At 48.2% G+C, this 19,876-nt stretch overlaps 1 long non-coding RNA gene across 3 annotated transcripts in view; it reads left to right on the forward strand.

Moving 5' to 3' along the window:
* The window catches only part of LOC140394235 (uncharacterized), a 71,795-nt gene that overhangs the window by 18,497 nt on the left and 33,422 nt on the right, over nucleotides 1–19,876 (forward strand). For all 3 annotated transcript variants that reach the window (XR_011935836.1, XR_011935837.1, XR_011935835.1), the window contains exon 3: nucleotides 15,944–16,056. This is a non-coding gene — a long non-coding RNA (uncharacterized lncRNA). The remainder of the gene's footprint in view (nucleotides 1–15,943; nucleotides 16,057–19,876) is intronic.

Here is a 19,876-nt window from a genome sequence, read left to right on the forward strand (position 1 = left end):
ACTGAGTCTTTGTACAATTGATCGTGCATCAATGGGATTGAAGTGTGAGCGGAGATAATCCTGAGGCTCCTCCGCCACCTGGCTCAGCCCGTCCTTGAGGCCCGCTGCCATCTTCACCAGGGTCTGCATGCTCGCAGCCACGGAGCACCGGGAGTGGACCACCTCCGTCTGGGACTGCGACACATCCCCCATTGACTGTGCCACCACCTTCTGGGTCTGTGCCACATCAGCCAGTGACTGGGCCACCTCCCTCTGGGTCTGTGCCACATCGCCCAGCACCTGGACAATGCCGCCGACTCTCTCACCCAAGGCCCGCTGTGACTGGGTCATGCTCAGGAGCACCGCTGAAATGTCCAGATGGCTCTGGCACATGACCGCCAGCACATATTGCCCCAGGCTTTGAACATGCTCACCCATGGCTGAAACTCTCCTCCCCAAGGCCCCTACCACGGCCGCCACCCATGCATTGTTAGTTAGGGTGGCACGCATGGCCGTCACCACCACCTGCTGCTGCATGCGGTTGGACACTTCCAGCTGCGCCTGCAGGTGCTGCATGCTCACTGACAAGACCTCATGTAGTCCCTGGCTCTCTGACTGCATTTCCACAATTATTGGGACTGTCCGTTCCAGAAGCCCGAAACCCATCTGGACAGCAGCTAGTCCCTCGGGTTGGCCCGCCCACCAACCATCCGCCCCTCCTGGGAGGTTCGTACCTCCACCTACTGTACCGGAGCATGCGTGTGGTGCGCACCAGAGTGTGTCGCACGAGCCTCTTCACGAAAATGCCCAGCGAAGGTGAGTGTCTTTGTGACGGTGGAGGGTGTTAGGGACAGCTGTGACGGGAAATCTGTGTCATCCTTGGACTCGAACTCCGCGGTGTCCAGGGTCTCGTGTTGATGACACGCATCCGCATCAGTGTCATTGGCGCTAGTTGGCACCTGGGGTTCTGGCTGTGGCTGTGGATTGGGTCAGGGGCGGGAGACATCAGAAGGGCCTGCCCATCACCAGCAGCTTCTGCAATACACAAGACAAGCTGCATGATTAGGCTGGGGAGGTGTGGGGGTGGTGGTGGGGGGGGGGGACGTCCTGGGCCTGCTGCTCTGCCGCGGTGAGGGGCCACAGGTCCAGCGGTCCCCCTCTAGTCTTCTCCCACTCTTGGCGCATATGGGTGGCCTTCTCCGTGGGATGGGGGCAGGGGGCATGTAGCACAAGGGGTGGGTAGCTGGTGGCTTCCGCGGCCAGGGCACCCAGCTATGGCGGCTGGTATGGGTGCCTGCATGTAGTAGTGCAGGATGGGATTTCAGCCACCCTCCGGGTTGGGGGGGGGTGGCGGGGAGTAATGGGTGTGTGGGACGGGGGTTGATGCCAGGGGCACAGTGTTGCCTACTCACCTTGGCTGCCCTGCAGAGGTCATGCAGTTTCTTCCAGCACTTCTGCCCGGTGTGATAGTGTTGCTGAAAGCGCTGACAGCTCTGCCACCTGCGCCCAGGCACAGCAAACGGCAGTGGCCAGCAGCCTCCATCCCGGGCTTGCTTCTCCTCCATGGCGTCTAGCAGGGTCTCAAGCTTGGCATCCATAAAATGGGGTGCTGCGCCCTCGCTGCCATCTTGTTGCCTGGGGTGGTGTGTGTGGAGAGTGAAGGGTCTATATGCGGCTGCAGCTTGTCAGCCTCCTGAGTGTCAATCACGAACCCGGCTAATCCTCCACGGTTTCTTATTGGAATCAAATATGTACCAAGTAGCGCCAGTGCTCGACACTCAACGGTTGTTGCATCGGTCCAGGTGCGGTGCCAGGTTTGCTGTCGTAGAAGTCAACAAATCCTTCCCCGGCATCAACACTTAGTCTCAGGATCAGAGGATCCCGCTGCATGTATTTTTATGTGACATGCTTGTGTTAAGACTTTAATAAGCATTACAGACAGGAGGAGGATTGATTTAAACAGCCCTGATTTATCCTCTCACTACCTGTCTGTAAACATAAAGAGGTTTTTGATTTATCCCTTCCCCTTTATAAATGCTGGCATATTCTCCTCAAACCTTCAGTTTGGAGTGAGCCAAATCTCTAATAATATTCCCACAGCAAGTTCAAGATAAGGTAAAGTAAGGGAGTTGATTTATTTTGCGCACACAAAATGCAGAAAGGTATATTTTGCAACGTCCCCCCTTTTTTTTTGCACTCATACAATAAAAGAGGGATAATGGAAAGAAAGGGTACAGGGCAGGAATACAATAAACATAAATTAGGGATGAATATGTCTTGAAGGCACGCACATAGAAGTTCCAATGTTCCAATAATTCACAGTGCAGATGAGGGTCAAGTAATTTTAAACCTGGACAGGGGCTCTTTCAGCTGCTGACTGTGAGACAGTAAATGGTAGGCTGCAATGGGCGGTTTGCTTGGAGCTCTACTTCTCTCCTGAGGTCAAACAGTGACTGAAGATAAAATCCAAACGTGGTTTAATTATAAGAGTTCAGACAGCTCAAGTCTCAGTCATGTGCCAGGGTAGTTTTGATGTGGAGATGCCGGCGTTGGACTGGGGTGAGCACAGTAAGAAGTCTTACAACACCAGGCTAAAGTCCAACAGGTTTGTTTCAAACACTAGCTTTCGGAGCACGGCTCCTGCACCTGAGGAAGGAGCCGTGCTCTGAAAGCTAGTATTTGAAACAAACCTGTTGGACTTTAACCTGGTGTTGTAAGACTTCTTACTGGGGTAGTTTTGGATTGAGCTATCAGCTAAAACCCATTGTGGTTTGGAGCAGGTAACGGTCGGACCATTCGCGCCACATTTACAAATTGGACTCACAAACAGCTGCCTTTGTCCATAGTGGTTGGGGCAGACATTTTGTCTGCTAATCTATTATGTTGGTTGTGCTGGAATGTTTATATGATGCAAGGAGTGTTACATTCCAGGAGGTGCGAAGTGTTCACCTTTGTTAATATTCAAACTGCTCAGAAACTTTCAGAAGCCAGCATGTGACCAGCTCAAGCCATTTTACCAACCCAGCAATTGCCCATTTTGGGAAACAGAAAAAAATAATTTCATAAAGTAGCCAGGTTGATGGAGATATATTTATATATATATTTTCTTCCTGTCCTCTGGCCGGCACATGGAGGATATCATTTCTGTAATTTATATTATTTGTTGTTTACAAAGTAATGTTTAGCGGATGCTGCTTTTAGTTTGTTACAGTAAACGTTAGCAGTCTCCATGGGTCCATAACACTTCAGCTACACAATAGGCTGGATTTTACAATCCCTGCCATGTGTGTTTTTGGTGGGGGGGTGGGGGGGGGGGGGAGGGGGGGGGGGAGGTAGACGTGTAAAATAGGTTGTATTCCAGCCCACCTCCTCACCTGCCCACACCTAAACTGTTCATCATAATACAGGATGGGTAAGGTACCCTCGAGGCTGCAGACCATAGGTCTACTGAGGTCCTTCGCATCCCAATTAACTGTCAATTAAGGGCCTCGATCCACCTCCACTAGCATAAAACACTGTTTAGTGGCAGGCAAGTCAGTGCAAAGACCATTTTAAAACTGCTTTTCTGAAGAAAGAGGATGAAAGGAGGCATATAAATCAAAGGGTTCTCTATGTGCATTAGGAGCACCCACCCTCAATATCCCACCCCAACCCACTTTGTTCTTTACTGCCTGGTCTCCAGACGTTGCTCCTTCCCTCCTTGTCCTTCTCCCACGGGTGCACCAACCTTTCTCACCCGAAAAACCAAGGAATTAATTCATTCCCGGATCCATTGTCCTTCTTGGAGATGCTTGCACTGGTTCTGGCACTGCTGGGATTTCAGGGGCAGCCGACCAATCAGATTGGGCGGTAGCTCTCAAGGAAAGAGCTTCCTGTCCAAGAGGGGAGGGATTCTGACTGTCAGCCTGTTTATGCCACCCCATAGCGTGTTATCATGTGGGGTAGTTGGTTTAGGGGGGAGGGACTAGAGGTTCACCCACCTGTAAAATCAACCCAGTGCTTTTTGTTCCTTTTTTGATAGCCCCAACTAGTCTCACAGCTTTGCAAGAATTTACATTTAAAAATAAGGAATTCTCATCATTACTGTTCTCCACTTCCCACATGCTTGTTGAATGCCCAGCTTGAAAATTGTGTCAGAAAAGAGCTTCCCTTCCTTACCCAGACAGATCGCTGGGGACACCGCAAGTAACATCCTGCCAACTGAAGCATCTATCCATTATCCGTACTTTCTTTCACCGACGTTGTAACCTATTCTCCACCTTTGTCATTAGATTGCCTCCAATTCCCACATGGAATTCATTTTTGCTAACCATCTTCTTTGCAGAATCTTATCGAATGCCTTCTGGAATTCCATATGAATAACAGGCATAGACAAGCTTATCTATCATGTTCGTAACCTCCATAACAAATTCAATTAGGTTAGTTAGACATGGCTTACCTATTATAAATCCACGAGGGCTCTCTCTGATCAGTTCATGTAGGTACTGAAGAGAATATGTGCAACCTTACCTCGTTACATCTGAGGCTACTTTCCAATGATCCATATCTGTTTTTTCTGTGGTGGGTGGGAAAAGATTATGGGTCATAGCTATATTTATTTTCTGGCATATTTATTCAATTAAGCTGTGAAGATTTTGGTCAGTTCATATACAAGCTGCTTGCAGCCACTCAGGGACCAATAAATCAGTCAATTTAATATTTTTAATAAATACTCATGAAGGACAGATACAATCAGAAAACCAAGGCCTACAATGTTTTGAATATTCAATGCGAAACTGTTTTCAATATTTATTGCATCCCAATTTTAAATATATTTGATGAAATGGGTTGGGGGTGGGGGGTAGAGGGTGGGAGGGGCAATCCATGCTCTTCAAGGATTAGAATTCTTTTAATCGAAAGCAATAGAATGCCTGTTTCCCCCCCCCCCCCCCATAATTAATGACCCAAGAAACAGTATCTCCAGGGATGGGATTCCATCAACAGCTCATTAATTGTGCAAAAAAAAAACTTACATTTATATAGCAGGCCTAACATAGCAAACCATCCCAAGATGGTTGACAGAAGCATAATCAGACAAGATTCAACACGTCAGTCAACGAAGGATATTTTAGGAAGGTTGACTAAAAGTGTCAGAGAGTCGGTTTTATTTGTGAAGTAAAATGGCCTCTTACCTTTCCAAAATCAACAGCACTGCGCCAAAGACTTCCTCGTGGACTTTATGTGTGACATTTTACAGCACGCACGCTGCTATTTCAATGCCATGCCCTCTACCTGGGACCCGCGATTAGTCTGAGCAATGCAAACAACAGCCTGTTTCTCCAGCCAATCAGCTTGAAGAATAGGGAGACCAACTGGAAAAAGGTCCAATTGTGTGCTTGGGGGTTGCGAAACGTGATGATGTGGAGCTCGCTCTGTTAAGGTTTGCGGTTCTGTGCAATTCACTGTGGGATGCGCTGCTGGGTGTTTGCGCCCTCAACAAAGGGCCCAACAGCACGTATGGCTAGCATGAATCACAGCTAGCCTGAGCCTCCTAAAGGCAGCTTGTCCTTCTTAAAGTTGCACATGGGGCACATCAGCTGCTGCAGGCTGTGGAAGACTTAGCTGAAAGGAAAAGTGCAGGAAGGGGAGCCAAGCAAAGCAGGTTTCCTAATGTGGCCAAGGAGGCGTTGGTGATAGAGGTGGATAGGAGTTTTTTAAGGCCCACACTTGAGAAGGGAATGGGAGCAGATAGCTATAGATGTAACTTATTTGAACCTAGCTCAAGGACCTGGCTGCAGTACCAGGAAAAGCTCAATGGCCTCAGCTGGGTGGTGAAGCTCACCTACCCAATGCTCCACCATCATCTCATGCTGTTCAATGCATCACACCCTTTTCACTTGCTCAACTGCAATCATGCCTAGTGTTCAAATACTCCACCTCACTTTCACACACTTACCAATGATACCAGTCTCTCATCAAACCCTTGCACATGCATCCAAGTATTCAGCTTGGCTAACTGTGTTCAGGAGTGATTATTGCATACTTAGCGGGCAGTTACAGCAACTTCACACTCTTCATGTATTTTAGTGCCAATTCTCTTGATGAAGGCCCAGTTTAGTGAAGATTGTAAAGGAAGAGGGAAATCCCGGCAGCAAATTCTGCCTGATTCCTGTGTTGTGCGGCACACATTCCAAAAGTTATTACACGGAGAACCACACTGTTATTCCTGCCACAAAATCTGTCAAATACTTATTTTGCATGGAGACCAGAACTATACATGAGACTCCAAATGTGGCCTAACTAAAGCTTGCAAGAAAATTAGGATTACTTCCCTGCTATTTTGTTCTACTTTTTTCTAGAAATGGACCCAAGGGGTTGGATTTTCATCATGAAGGCAGAAATCAGGAGTTGGAAACTTTCCCAACGGCATGATCCCACCTACGTCCTGGCAATGTCATCTGGTGGGGTTTTGATCTGGGGTTAGCAGGCCCAAGGCACAGATGGAAGTAGGACAATGCTGAAGTGGGAAGGTTAAAAGACTTGTCTCTGTTCACAGAGTCGTCAGCCTGGTACTGCTGATCAATGTAAAGCCCCTTCACCCCCACCTCCTTCACCTATTCACCTCTAATACCCTCACCCCTTTCACCCTCTTTACAACCTCACCCACTTTTACCTCTACTTCACTCCCACTGCCCTAACTCACTCACCCAGTTTCCACTTTATAAACAGAAAAAGTCATAAATCTGTCAAAATAAACAAACATTTCTTGAATTGGCATTTAAGAACATTATCCTCTTCAGAAGCTCATATATCTGTAAAAGTGATCAAACTTGCAGTCCCCATATAAACAAACTCTGTAGTCCTGAATTAATTAGTGCTTTGGAAGGCCTTTAAGCCATCAAACTCACATTCCCCAGGTCAGCTGTCTGAACAAACTCTGTAGTACTGAATGAATTATGCCGTTGATGGCAGCAGAATGCTCATGTGTTTGTCAAAGTTTTCAAGCAGCCAAACAGATGGCTGAGCTGTTTTGTGAAGAATGAATGACTGCAATCAGGAGAGCATAAATTATTACCTCTGGATCTCACACTGGGATAACTTTTCAATATCGAACAATGCAGAATAACATTTTGCCCAGTGGATAATCTATCCTAATACATCTGAAGTCTTTTCCACTTTTACAAGAGTGTTCTTTCACTTGACCGCTTGCCAGTTGTCAAATGTAACACTCTCATCACTCAGTAAGCACAGATATAACTCAGGCTACAGCATTTCACAAAGACTTGTAAAGGACACAGCACCATTTTAGTCACGTCTTAGACATTTCTCACCTCCGATCCTTGGTTCCCACCTCCACTCTGCAGTGTGTTTTAGGAGGGCTTTGAAAATGTGGCTGCCTTGTTGAAAATTCCAGATTTGGGTTATGCTAACTTCTTGAATGGCCCCGACAATTTCTACACAGCTGCTAGTGGTATTCCTGTCCGGTCCACTTGCCCACTCTACTGAAAATAGCCGGTGATGGAAACAGAGGCGGAACTTCACTGCTCGGCAACCATTCTTATCTAATTCCTGTCTCCACATGGTTCCTAAACGGGACCATACAATCCAGCCCTAGGAATTTGTTTGCACTCCTTATGGCCTTATAAACTTGTAGTTCTACTTTCAATAGTTTATTTATCTTTATTCCTGAGGTATTTTCCATGCCATTCCGCTTTCATCCAAGGTGATAGCTTATCTCTGTCTACTCTATGAAATCCTTTAATCATCTTAAGTACTTCAATTAGATCACCTCTTAATCTTCTATTTTCAAGGGAATACAAGACTAGTCAGTCCTGTTCGCACAATTTAACCCTTTTAGTCTACAAGCAGGTGACACGAATTGAAAACTTTTGGTACCATTGTTATTCTGCACAACTTTTCATTGGAGCAAATGGTGCAGGAATCAAAGAGTGGAATAATCAATTCGAGTAATTTCCTCTCAGAGAAAGTCTGAAGCAAGAAATCAGACACGTTCTGAGATTTTAACTGCCCTTTGCATTTACATTTACGCATCCCTAAATTTCTTCCAACCCATTTATTAAAATTGCAACATAGAAACACTGTGCAACATTTCAAAAGAGGTGGAATTCTGGTGGGTGTGATTTATTTGCTCAGTGAGGAAGCAAATGGCGTGAAAACACATTGCATAACATTGGCATATTAGTATGCAAGCAGATTTGATGGAAATTCCTCTCGGCCCAATTTTAACAAAAGTATAGCTTGCTCAATTTAAACAAATTAACACCCAAAGGAATTAATATGAAGACGTTAACATGCCCGTATAATGATACCTCAAGGTTTCAAAAGCTATTCTAGAATATTTATTATTTTGTTAACTATTGGCATTAAGTGCCTTTGTTCTCTTTATTGCATCCTTTCAACCAGTTAAATAATGAGGAACCGGGTAGGCTGTTTTAAAATTTCTGGATATTTAATTTACGGTAGCATAATGGTTCGCACTATGTCTTCACAGCATCAGGGTCCCAGGTTCGATTCCCGACTTGGGTCACTGTCTGTGCAGAGTCTACACGTTCTTCCCGTGGCTCTGTGGGTTTCCTCCGGCTGCTCCGGTTTCCTCCCACAAGTCCTGAAAGACGTGCTGTTAGGTAATTTGGGCATTCTGAATTCTCCCTCTGCGTACCCGAACAGGCGCCGGAATGTGGCGACTAGGGGCTTTTCACAGTCACTTCATTGCAGTGTTAGTATAAGCCTACTGGTGACAATAAAGATTATTATTATTAAAGCTTATTATTATTGATGCAATTGAGCATTTGATCAGAAAAAGGTGATTTTTTACTCTTTTCATTTTTATATTTATCCACTACTCACCACGCTCTGGATGGGTGAGCCTTTTCCCATCGTGATCAGCAAAGAGAGAACCCAAATATTTTCAATCGCAAACATTAAATGGTAATAAAAAAAGAAATATTTCCTCAGCTTTCTGAACCAGTATGGCAAGGGCTAAAATCAGTGGTTTTGTTATTTCCACTGTTTAACTGAAGAAAATGGTGGCTCACCTGAGATTAAATGTCAAACAGAGGTCATGAAGACGTTTACAGAGCTGGTGCAGATATATTTGGGTGGCATGGACAAACTGGCCCGAAGGGCCTGTTTCCATGCTGTAAACATCTGTAAACACCTATGTTGTGTTGGGCGCTCTGGATCCGTGGAACACATACAGGTCACCAACACTTGAAATAGTGCAACACTATTTTATAGGTCATCCCCACACCCCCACTACTTGCCTTCAAACAACCGCGCAACCTCAAACGAACCATTGTTTGCAGCAAACTACCCAGTCTTCAGAACAGTGACCGCAACACCACACAACCCTGCCATGGCAATCTCTACAAGACGTGCCAGATCATTGACATGGATACCACTATTACACGTGAGAACACCACCCACCAAGTACGCGGTACATACTTGTGCGACTCGGCCAACGTTGTCTACCTCATACGCTGCAGGAAAGGATGTCCCGAAGCGTGGTACATTGGCGAGACCATGCAGACGCTGCGACAACGAATGAACGGACATCGCGCAACAATCACCAGGCAGGAATGTTCCCTTCCAGTCGGAGAACACTTCAGCAGTCAAGGGCATTCAGCCTCTGATCTCCGGGTAAGCGTTCTCCAAGGCGGCCTTCAGGACGCGCGACAACGCAGAATCGCCGAGCAGAAACTTATAGCCAAGTTCCGCACACATGAGTGCGGCCTCAACCGGGACCTGGGATTCATATCACATTACATTCATCCCCCACCATCTGGCCTGCGAAATCCTACCAACTGTCCTGGCTTGATGTAATTCACACCGCTTTAACCTGGGGTTACCCCATCTCTGGATCTGTAAAGATTTAATCACCTGCTAATGGTCGCATTCCAAGCATTGTTTGGCATCGTTGAATTTATCTATATATGTGTTTCTGGAACATACCTCTTCATTCACCTGAGGAAGGAGCAGCGCTCCGAAAGCTAGTGACATCGAAACAAACCTGTTGGACTTTAACCTGGTGTTGTAAGACTTCGTACTATTTTATTGAATCATTAACTGTTTAACATACTCTCACTGTGGGTTAACACAATACTAGCTTTAACTAAAGACGTTTGCCTTGTCCTAACCAGTCGATGCACTCAGCACATGGTAAATGTCTGTGCTGCAGGCTGTGAGCTCTGTCCTACTAGCTAGCTGCAGCTCGAATGAGCGGGAACTCTGATGCCCCCTGTCTTTATAGTACGTGTGCTCTAACTGGTGATTGGCTGCGGTGTTGTGTGTGTTGATCGGTCCCACTATGTGTCCATCAATGTGTATCTGCACCATGATATACTGGTGTATATTATGACAATCTATAGCTGGGTCACTTAAGCATACATGTGGAAGTTTATCTTATGTTTTGGGATGATGTCATCAAGGAATGGTACCTAAAGTACATATAGGTGAAGAGGAGGAGAGTGTCATGGGCAGATTCTTGAAGAACCCCAGAAGTAGGGGAAGCAAATGGAAGCCATTTCTGGAGAAACTCTACCCAAGATTGGGTGTCATAGAAGTCATAGAAGCCATAGAACATTACAGCGCAGTACAGGCCCTTCGGCCCTCGATGATGCGCCGACCTGTGAAACCACTCTAAAGCCCATCTACACTATTCCCTTATCGTCCATATGTCTATCCAATGACCATTTGAATGCCCTTAGTGTTGGCGAGTCCACTACTGTAGCAGGCAGGGCATTCCACGCCCTTACTACTCTCTGAGTAAAGAACCTACCTCTGACATCTGTCTCATGTCTATCTCCCCTTAATTTAAAGCTATGTCCCCTTGTGCTAGACATCACCATCCGAGGAAAAAGGCGCTCACTGTCCACCCTATCCAATCCTCTGATCATCTTGTTTGCCTCAATTAAGTCACCTCTTACCTTCTTCTCTCTAACGAAAACAGCCTCAAGTCCCTCAGCATTTCCTCATAAGATCTTCCCTCCATACCAGGCAACATTCTGGTAAATCTCCTCTGCACCCTTTCCAATGCTTCCACATCCTTCCTATAATGCAGCGACCAGAATTGCACGCAATACTCCAAATGTGGCCGCACCAGAGTTTTGTACAGCTGCAACGTGACCTCATGGCTCCGAAACTCAATCCCTCCACCAATAAAAGCTAACACACCGTACGCCTTCTTAACAACCCTCTCATCCTGGGTGGCAACTTTCAGGGATATATGTACATGGACACCGAGATCTCTCGGCTCATCCACACTGCCAAGAATCTTACCATTAGCCCAGTACTCTGTCTTCCTGTTATTCCTTCCAAAATGAATTACTTCATACTTTTCTGCATCAAACTCCATTTGCCACCTCTCAGCCCAGCGCTGCAGCTTATCTGTGTCCCTCTGTAACTTGTAACATCCTTCTGCGGCTGTCCACAACTCCACCGACTTTAGTGTCATCTGCAAATTTACTCACCCATCCTTCTACGCCCTCCTCCAGGTCATTTATAAAAATGACAAACAGCAGTGGCCCCAAAACAAATCCTTGTTGTACACCACTAGTAACTGGACTCCAGTCTGAACATTATCCATCAACCACCACCCTTTGTCTTCTTCCAGCTAGCCAATTTCTGATCCAAACTGTTAAATCACCCTGAATCCCATGCCTCCGTATTTTCTGCAGCAGCCTACCGTGGGGAACCTTATCAAACGCTTTACTGAAATCCGTATACACCACATCAACTGCTTTACCCTCATCCACCTGTTTGGTCACCTTCTCAAAGAACTTAATAAGGTTTGTGAGGCACGACCTACCCTTCATAAAACCGTGTTGACTATCTCTAATCAAATTATTCCTTTCCAGATGATTATACATCCTATCTCTTATAAACCTTTCCAAGATTTTGCCCACAACAGAAGTAAGGCTCACTGGTCTATAGTTACCGGGGTTGTCTCTACTCCCCTTCTTGAACAAGGGGACAACATTTGCTATCCTCCAGTCTTCTGGCACTATTCCTGTAGACAAAGATTACATAAAGATCAAAGCCAAAGGCTCAGCAATCTCCTCCCTAGCTTCCCAGAGAATCCTAGAATAAATTCCATCCGGCCCAGGGGACTTATCTATTTTCACACTTTCCAGAATTGCTAACACCTCCTCCTTATGAACCTCAAGCCCTTCTAGTCTAGTAGCCTGAATCTCAGTATTCTCCTCGACAACATTCTCTTTTTCCAGTGTGAATACTGACGAAAAATATTCATTTAGCAACTCTCCTATCTCCTCGGACTCCAAGCACAACTTCTCATGTCCCCTCCTGGCTCTTCTGAGCTCTCTCGTTAGGTCCTTCCTAGCTAACTTGTAACTCTTGAGCGCCCTAACTGAACCTTCATGTCTCATCTTTACATAAGCCTCCTTCTTCCTCTTGACAAGTGTTTCGACTGCTTTAGTAAACCACGGTTCCCTTGCTCGACCACTTCCTCCCTGCCTGACAGGAACATACTTATCAAGGACACGCAATAGCTGTTCCTTGAACAAGCACCACATTTCCATTGTGCCCATCCCCTGCAGTTATCCTCGCCATCCGATGCATCCTAAGTCTTGCCTCATCGCATCATAATTGCCTTTCCCCCAGATATAATTCTTGCCCTGCGGTATATACCTATCCCTTTCCATCACTAAAGTAAACGTAATCGAATTGTGGTCACTATCACCAAAGTGCTGACCTACCTCCAAATCTAACACCTGTCCTGGTTCATTACCCAGTACCAAATCCAATATGGCCTCACCTTTCATTGGTCTATCTACATACTGTGTCAGGAATTAATCCTGCACACATTGGACAAAAACAGACCCATCTAAAGTACTCGAACTATAGCGTTTCAAGTCAATATTTGAAAAGTTAAAGTCCCCCATAACAACTACCCTGTTGCTTTCGCTCCTATCCAGAATCATCTTTGCAATCCTTTCCTCTACATCTCTGGAACTTTTCGGAGGCCTATAGAAAACCCCTAACAGGGTGACCTCTCCTTTCCTGTTTCTAACCTCAGCCCATACTACCTCAGTAGACGAGTCCTCATCAAACGTCCTTTCTGCCACTATAACACTGTCCTTGACTAAGAATGACACCCCTCCCCCTCTTTTACCACCTTCCCTGAGCTTACTGAAATATCTAAACCCCGGCACCTGCAACAACCATTCCTGTCCCTGCTCTATCCATGTCTCCGAAATGGCCACAACATCGAAGTCCCAGGTACCAACCCATGCCGCAAGTTCACCCACCTTATTCCGGATGCTCCTGGCATTGAAGAAGACACACATTAAACCACCTTCCTGCCTGCCGGTACACTCCTGCAACTTTGAAACCTTACTCATGACCTCACTACTCTCAACCTCCTGTATACTGGAGCTACAATTCAGGTTCCCAAGCCCCTGCTGAACTAGTTTAAACCCTCCCGAAGAGCATTAGCAAATTCCCCCCCCAGGATATTGGTACCCCTCTGGTCCAGGTGTAGACCATCCCGTTTGTAGAGGGCCCACCGACCCCAGAATGAGCCCCAATTATCCAGAAATCTGAAACCCTTCCTCCTGCACCATCCCTTTAGCCACGTGTTCAACTCCTCTCTCTCCCTATTCCTTGTCTCGCTGTCACGTGGCACCGGTAACAACCCAGAGATAATATCTGTTTGTCCTAGATCTAAGTTTCCACCCTAGCTCCCTGAATTCCTGCCTTACATCCCTATCCCTTTTCCTACCTATGTCGTTGGTACCTATGTGGACCATGACTTGGGGCTGATCCCCCTCCCCCTTAAGGATCCCGAAAACACAATCCGAGACATCACGCACCCTGGCACATGGGAGGCAACACACCAATCGCGAGTCTCTCTCGTTCCCACAGAATCTCCTATCTATCCCCCTAACTATGGAGTCTCCAATGTCTAATGCTCTACTCCTCTCCCCCCTTCCCTTCTGAGCAACAGGGACACATTCTGTGCCAGAGACCTTTACCCCATGGCTTACCCCTGGTAAGTCCCCCCCCCCCGCAACAGTATCCAAAGCGGTACACTTGTTACTAAGGGGAACGACCACAGGGGATCCCTGTACTGACTGCTTCCTCCCAGCCCCTCTCACCGTCACCCATCTATCTTTATTCTTCGGAGTAACTACATCCCTGAAGCTTCTATCTATGACCACCTCTGCCTCCCGAATGATCCGAAGTTCATTCAGCTCCAGCTCCAGTTCCCTAACGTGGTTTCTGAGGAGCTGGAGATGGATGCACTTCCCACAGATGAAATCAGCAGGGACACTGACGGCGTTCCTCACCTCAAACATTCTGCAGAAGGAACATTGCACTACCTTCCCTGCCATCCCCTCTAGATAAAAAAAAGAAAAAGAAAGAAAGAGCTTACCTGTTATTCACTCCCCCTCTCAGCAGGCTCTCACTCAGCAACCTCTGCACCCCGCACGAAAATACCTGAGGGAAAATAAAAGAAAAACTACTTACCAGTCACCAGCCAGTCCCTTACCTGCAGGCTGTGACATCACGGGTCAACTTCTTTTGACTTCTACCTGCCCTCGAGCCTTCCTCTTGATCTTAACAGCGGTTGTTGTTTTTTTTGGTTAGAGGACGGGGTAGGGAGGGAAACACTGAAGAAGTGTTTCGGGTTTAAGTGTCATTTGACAACAGCTCCTCCACAAACCACCTTCAAGTCAGGGTGAGCACATGGACGTATGCAAAGTTCCCCCGCAACAGCCAATCAGCAGCTCTGCTTTACTGCCCTCTGCTGGATGCTTGTCTTCACTTGAACAGCGAGGGTCTCTTGCTGAGGTATACCTTCAAGTTACGGTGAGCACACGGACGTATGCAAATTTCCCCCGCAACAGCCAATCAGCATCTCTGTTCTACTGCCCTCTGCTGGATGCTTGTCTTCACTTGAACAACTAGGGTCTCTAACCAGTGGAACTGGTTAAAAGCAATTCCATTGAGATGGACAGCTGAGAAATGATGTTGAATCTGATTTAGTCGACGACGTCTAAGCTTGCATAGAGGGCAGGGTGAGACAGTACACCAGTGTCAGAAAGGATGATATTTGTGACTTCTATCAGGACCACGACCGATCCAGAAACATGATTGTAGAGATTCAATCCTGAAACTGTGGGACAGGTTAAAGGCAATTATATATTTAAGGACTTGGGAAATAGAAGAGATGTTGGAGGCAATGTAGGATTCTGAAAGAAGCAAAGATTGCGATTGGGTTTTTAAGTGACGGTAGTTGAGGAGATGGAACTATTTATAATTTTGATTGGTGTGGGGAGAAAAAGGAAGGGAACCTGCCTCATACTTTAGCTCAAAATAATAACACAGCTTGAACATATATGGCACACACTGTTAACTGAGATACAATTCTCAAAGAACCTTTTTCCCTTTTGTGCTCAGTGGAAGAAAATGCATTGGTCTACAGATTGCTAAAAAAACACAATGAAGCTATTAACATTGACTTATTTTTTAGGCATAATTCAGCAATTTCAGGCATGGTTGAAAGCCAAAACTCCAATGTTGCTTTCGGAGATGTGGTGCTCCATTGTGATCTTCAGAAACAGCACTACACTATTTGTTGTACCATTATAATGCACCAAATGGTATGAAGTTGCTGTATTTATGCAATATATGCAATCCAAAGTGATTATCAACAATCATGTCTTGTCATTATAAGTGCAATTACTTACTTAACAGTGTAATAATTATTAGCTACTGCCAAACAACACTGTGGGCACAGAAAATGAACTACTGCATTCCTCCTCATTCGTTCAGGACTTAATTGTTGCTGGAGATTTTTTTTTTAAAACAATTTTTAAAAAACTTTTGATTTCTGTCTCTTTTGCCTCTCTTAATCCAATCATCAAATCTCTCTTTATTTTTCTTTCTGGACCTGACTTGACACTGAGTACATTCATTTTAATATATGCTTCCTTCGCAGCCCCCGAGATTCTTATTTCACAAACCTTCTGATGCTCGATCAATGACTCTAGAAGCGAGATTGGATGTCAACTGAAGGCTTTATTGGACTAGATGTTTCCCCCAGCAGCGCAGGTACAGAATGCAGCTGCTAGGGAGACACAGACTCTTATACTCTGCCTTACTGGGCGGAACCAGCAGGCAGGCTTCACCAATGATCTTCCTGTCTCAGGTACCTCCCACACCAATGATCTTACATCCTCAACCTAGGTACCATAATACCCTTAATACCGACTACCACATTCACCCCCTGTTAAAAAAAAAGAGTCCGGCGGGGTGGTGGTCTCGCGTCATACAGTGGTAGAGGTTATGGTGGTACCCATTGGTGGTACAGTGTTTTGCCCTATTACATGTCACAACTATGAACAGTATTCATTTTACATGTACCTATCAGAATGAAGCAATTAGTCGATCGGGGGCCCTGGTCGTCCTCTGTGATCGTTGCAGTTTCGGCGGTGATGCAGGCGCCGGCTCAGATGTCCGTGACTCCGGGAGCATGACTTTGGCTTCTTTGGTAGCTTCATCACCCCTGGGTGGGACCAGTGGAAGAACCGATCCACCTGGGAAGGGGGCAGCCGTGGGGTGTGCCGGTGGGAGGGAGGGTGGGGTTGGTGGGGGGGGGGGTGGGTGTGGGGGGGGATCCAGCGGCCGCCAGGTCCCGTAGGGAGACCGTATCCTGCCAGCTGTCCGGGTACGCCACGTAGGCGTACTGAGGGTTAGCGTGAAGGAGGTGGACCCTCTCTACCAATGGGTCCGACTTGTGCGCCCGCACGTGTTTGCGGAGCAGAATGGGTCCAGGAGCTGCCAGCCAGGTTGGAAGCGAGGTCCCGGAGGAGGACTTCCTAGGGAAGACAAGGAGACGTTCATGAGGTGTTTCGTTTGTCGTGGTACAAAGCAGTGATCAGATAGAGTGGAGTGCATCGGGAAGGACCTCCTGCCAGCGGGAGATTGGGAGATTCCTGGACCGTAGGGCCAGTAGGACGGTCTTCCAGACCGTTCCGTTCTCCCTCTCTACCTGTCCGTTTCCCCGGGGGTTATAACTGGTCGTCCTGCTTGAGGCGATGCCCTTGCTGAGCAGGAATTGACGCAGTTCGTCGCTCATGAAGGAGGACCCCCTATCGCTATGTATGTAGGCGGGGAAACCGAAGAGGGTAAAAATACTGTGGAGGGTTTTTATGACGGTGGCTGCAGTCATGTCGTGGCAGGGGATGGCGAATGGGAACCGGGAGTACTCGTCAATCATGTTCAGGAAGTATGTGTTGTGGTCGGTGGAGGGGAGGAGCCCTTTGAAGTCCATACTGAGGCATTCAAAGGGACGGGAAGCCTTTATCAGGTGCACTTTCTCTGGCCTGTAGAAGTGTGGCTTGCACTCCGCGCAGATTTGGCAGTTCCTGGTGGCGGTCCTGACCTCCTCGAGGGAGTAGGGCAGGTTGCGGGTCTTGATAAAATGGAAGAATTGAGTGACCCCCGGGTGGCAAAGGTCCTCATGGAGGGCCCGGAGTCGGTCCACTTGTGCGTTGGCACATGTGCCGTGGGTTAGGGCATCAGGAGGCTCGTTTAGCTTCCCGGGTCGATACAAGATCTCATAGTTGTAGGTGGAGAGCTCGATCCTCCACCGTAAGATCATATCGTTCTTTAAAATTGCCCCGCTGTGCATTATCGAACATGAAAGCTACCGACCGTTGGTCAGTGAGGAGCGTGAATCTCCTGCCGGCCAGGTAATGCCTCCAGTGCCGCACAGCTTCTACTATGGCCTGGGCCTCCTTTTCAACGGAGGAATGACGGATTTCTGAAGCATGGAGGGTGCGTGAGAAGAAGGCCATGGGCCTGCCCGCTTGGTTGAGGGTGGCCGCCAGAGCTACGTCGGACGCGTCGCTCTCAACTTGGAAGGGAAGGGATTCATCAATTGCGTGCATCATGGCCTTTGCGATGTCCGCCTTTATACGGCTGAAGGCCTGGCGGGCCTCTGCCGACAGGGAGAAAACTGAGGATTGGATTAGTGGGCGGGCCTTGTCTGCATAATTGGGAACCCACTGGGCGTAATATGAAAAAAATCCCAGGCAGCGTTTCAGGGCCTTGGAGCAGTGGGGGAGGGGAAACTCCATGAGGGGGCGCATGCGTTCGGGATCTGGGCCTATGACTCCATAGTCATACGTAGCCGAGGATGGCTAGACAGTCGGTGCTGAACATGCATTTGTCCTTGTTGTAGGTTAAGTTAAGGGTTTTTGCAGTATGGAGGAATTTGCGGAGGGTGGTGTCGTGATCCTGCTGGTCGTGGCCACAGATGATGACGTTGTCGAGGTACGGAAACGTGGCCCGCAAACCGTATCGGTCAACCATTCGGTCCATCTCCCGTTGGAAGACCGAGACTCCATTTGTGACACCGAAGGGAACCCTTAGGAAGTGGTAGAGCCGCCCATCTGCTTTGAATGCAGTGTATTTGCTGTCGCCCGGGCGGATGGGGAGCTGGTGGTAGGCGGATTTGAGGTCCACCGTGGAAAAGACCTTGTATTATGCAATCTGATTGACCAGATCAGATATGCGGGGGAGAGGGTACGCGTCGAACTGCGTATACCTGTTGATGGTCTGACTATAACCGATGACCATCCTGTGCTTCTCCTCGGTCTTTACAACCAACTCTTGAACTGTCCAGGGGCTGTTGCTAGCATCGATAATACCTTCCTTCAGTAGCCATTGGACTTCCTACCTAATGAAGATCCGGTCCTGGGCACTGTACCGTCTGCTCCTGGTGGCGACGGGTTTGCAATCCGGGGTGAGGTTCGCAAAATGGGAAGGCGGGTCGACCTTGAGGGTCGCGAGGCTTCAGACAGTGAGGCGGGGTATAGGGCCGCCGAATTTCAAGGTTAAGCTATGGAGGTTGCATTGGAAGTCCAATCCCAGGAGCGTGGCAGCGCAGAGGTGAGGGAGGACGTAGAGTCGGAAACTTTTTAATTCTCTTCCCTGGACCGTGAGGTTCGCTACGCAGAACCCCTTCAGCTCTACAGAGTGAGACCCGGAGGCGAGGGAGATTCTTTGGTTAACTGGGTGTATGGGAAGAGAACAGCGCCTTACCATGTTGGGGTGTATGAAGCTCTCTGTGCTCCCAGAGTCGATCAGGCAGGATGTTTAGCGCCCGTTGATGAGCACGGTCGTCGTCGCGGTCGAGAGCGTTCGGGGCCGAGACTGGTCCAGGGTCACCGAGGCGAGCCGTGGTAAAAGTTGAAGATTTTCCTCGGGCGGTGTGTAGTCATCCGAATCGGGGTCCTGAAGCTCCAGATGGCGGCGCCCACGGGTCGCACATGGCTGGGGGTGGGCAAGATGGCGGCGCCCACGCATCGCACGTGGTCCCTGGGGAATAAGATGGCGGCGCCTGGGGCCCGCACATGGCTCGGGAAAATGAAGATGGCGGCGCCCGCGGCCCGCATGTGGCCCGTGGAGAGAGTTGTGGTGGCGGCCCCGGTTCGCCCCCGGAGACAGCGGCGACCACCTGGGCCTGGCATGCCGCCACAAAATGGCCCTTTTTGCCACAACCTTTGGAGGTGGAGGAGCGGGCCGGGCAGCGATGCCGGGGATGCTTGGCTTGCCCGCAAAAATAACAGTGGGGCCCCCTGGGGTTGCCTGGTAGCTGCACGGCACAAGTTTGTGGGGGGATGGGGGTGCATCGGGGTCGGCCGCGGGTGCGTTCCACGCTGCCCAAGGGGCTGCCGCGCCGTCGGGGATGTACGCGTGGGCGTTTCGGGAGGCCACATCCAGGGAGCTAGCGAGGGCCCGTGCCTCCTCGAGGCTTAGTGTCTCTTTCTCTCGCAGCCGCTGACGGATTTGGGAGGTCAGCATACCCGCAACGAATGCAGCCCGGATTAAAAGTTCTGTGTGGTCGCTGGCTGAAACTTGCGGG

This window comes from Scyliorhinus torazame, chromosome 17 (assembly GCF_047496885.1).
Source record: "Scyliorhinus torazame isolate Kashiwa2021f chromosome 17, sScyTor2.1, whole genome shotgun sequence".
Taxonomy (NCBI): domain Eukaryota; kingdom Metazoa; phylum Chordata; class Chondrichthyes; order Carcharhiniformes; family Scyliorhinidae; genus Scyliorhinus; species Scyliorhinus torazame.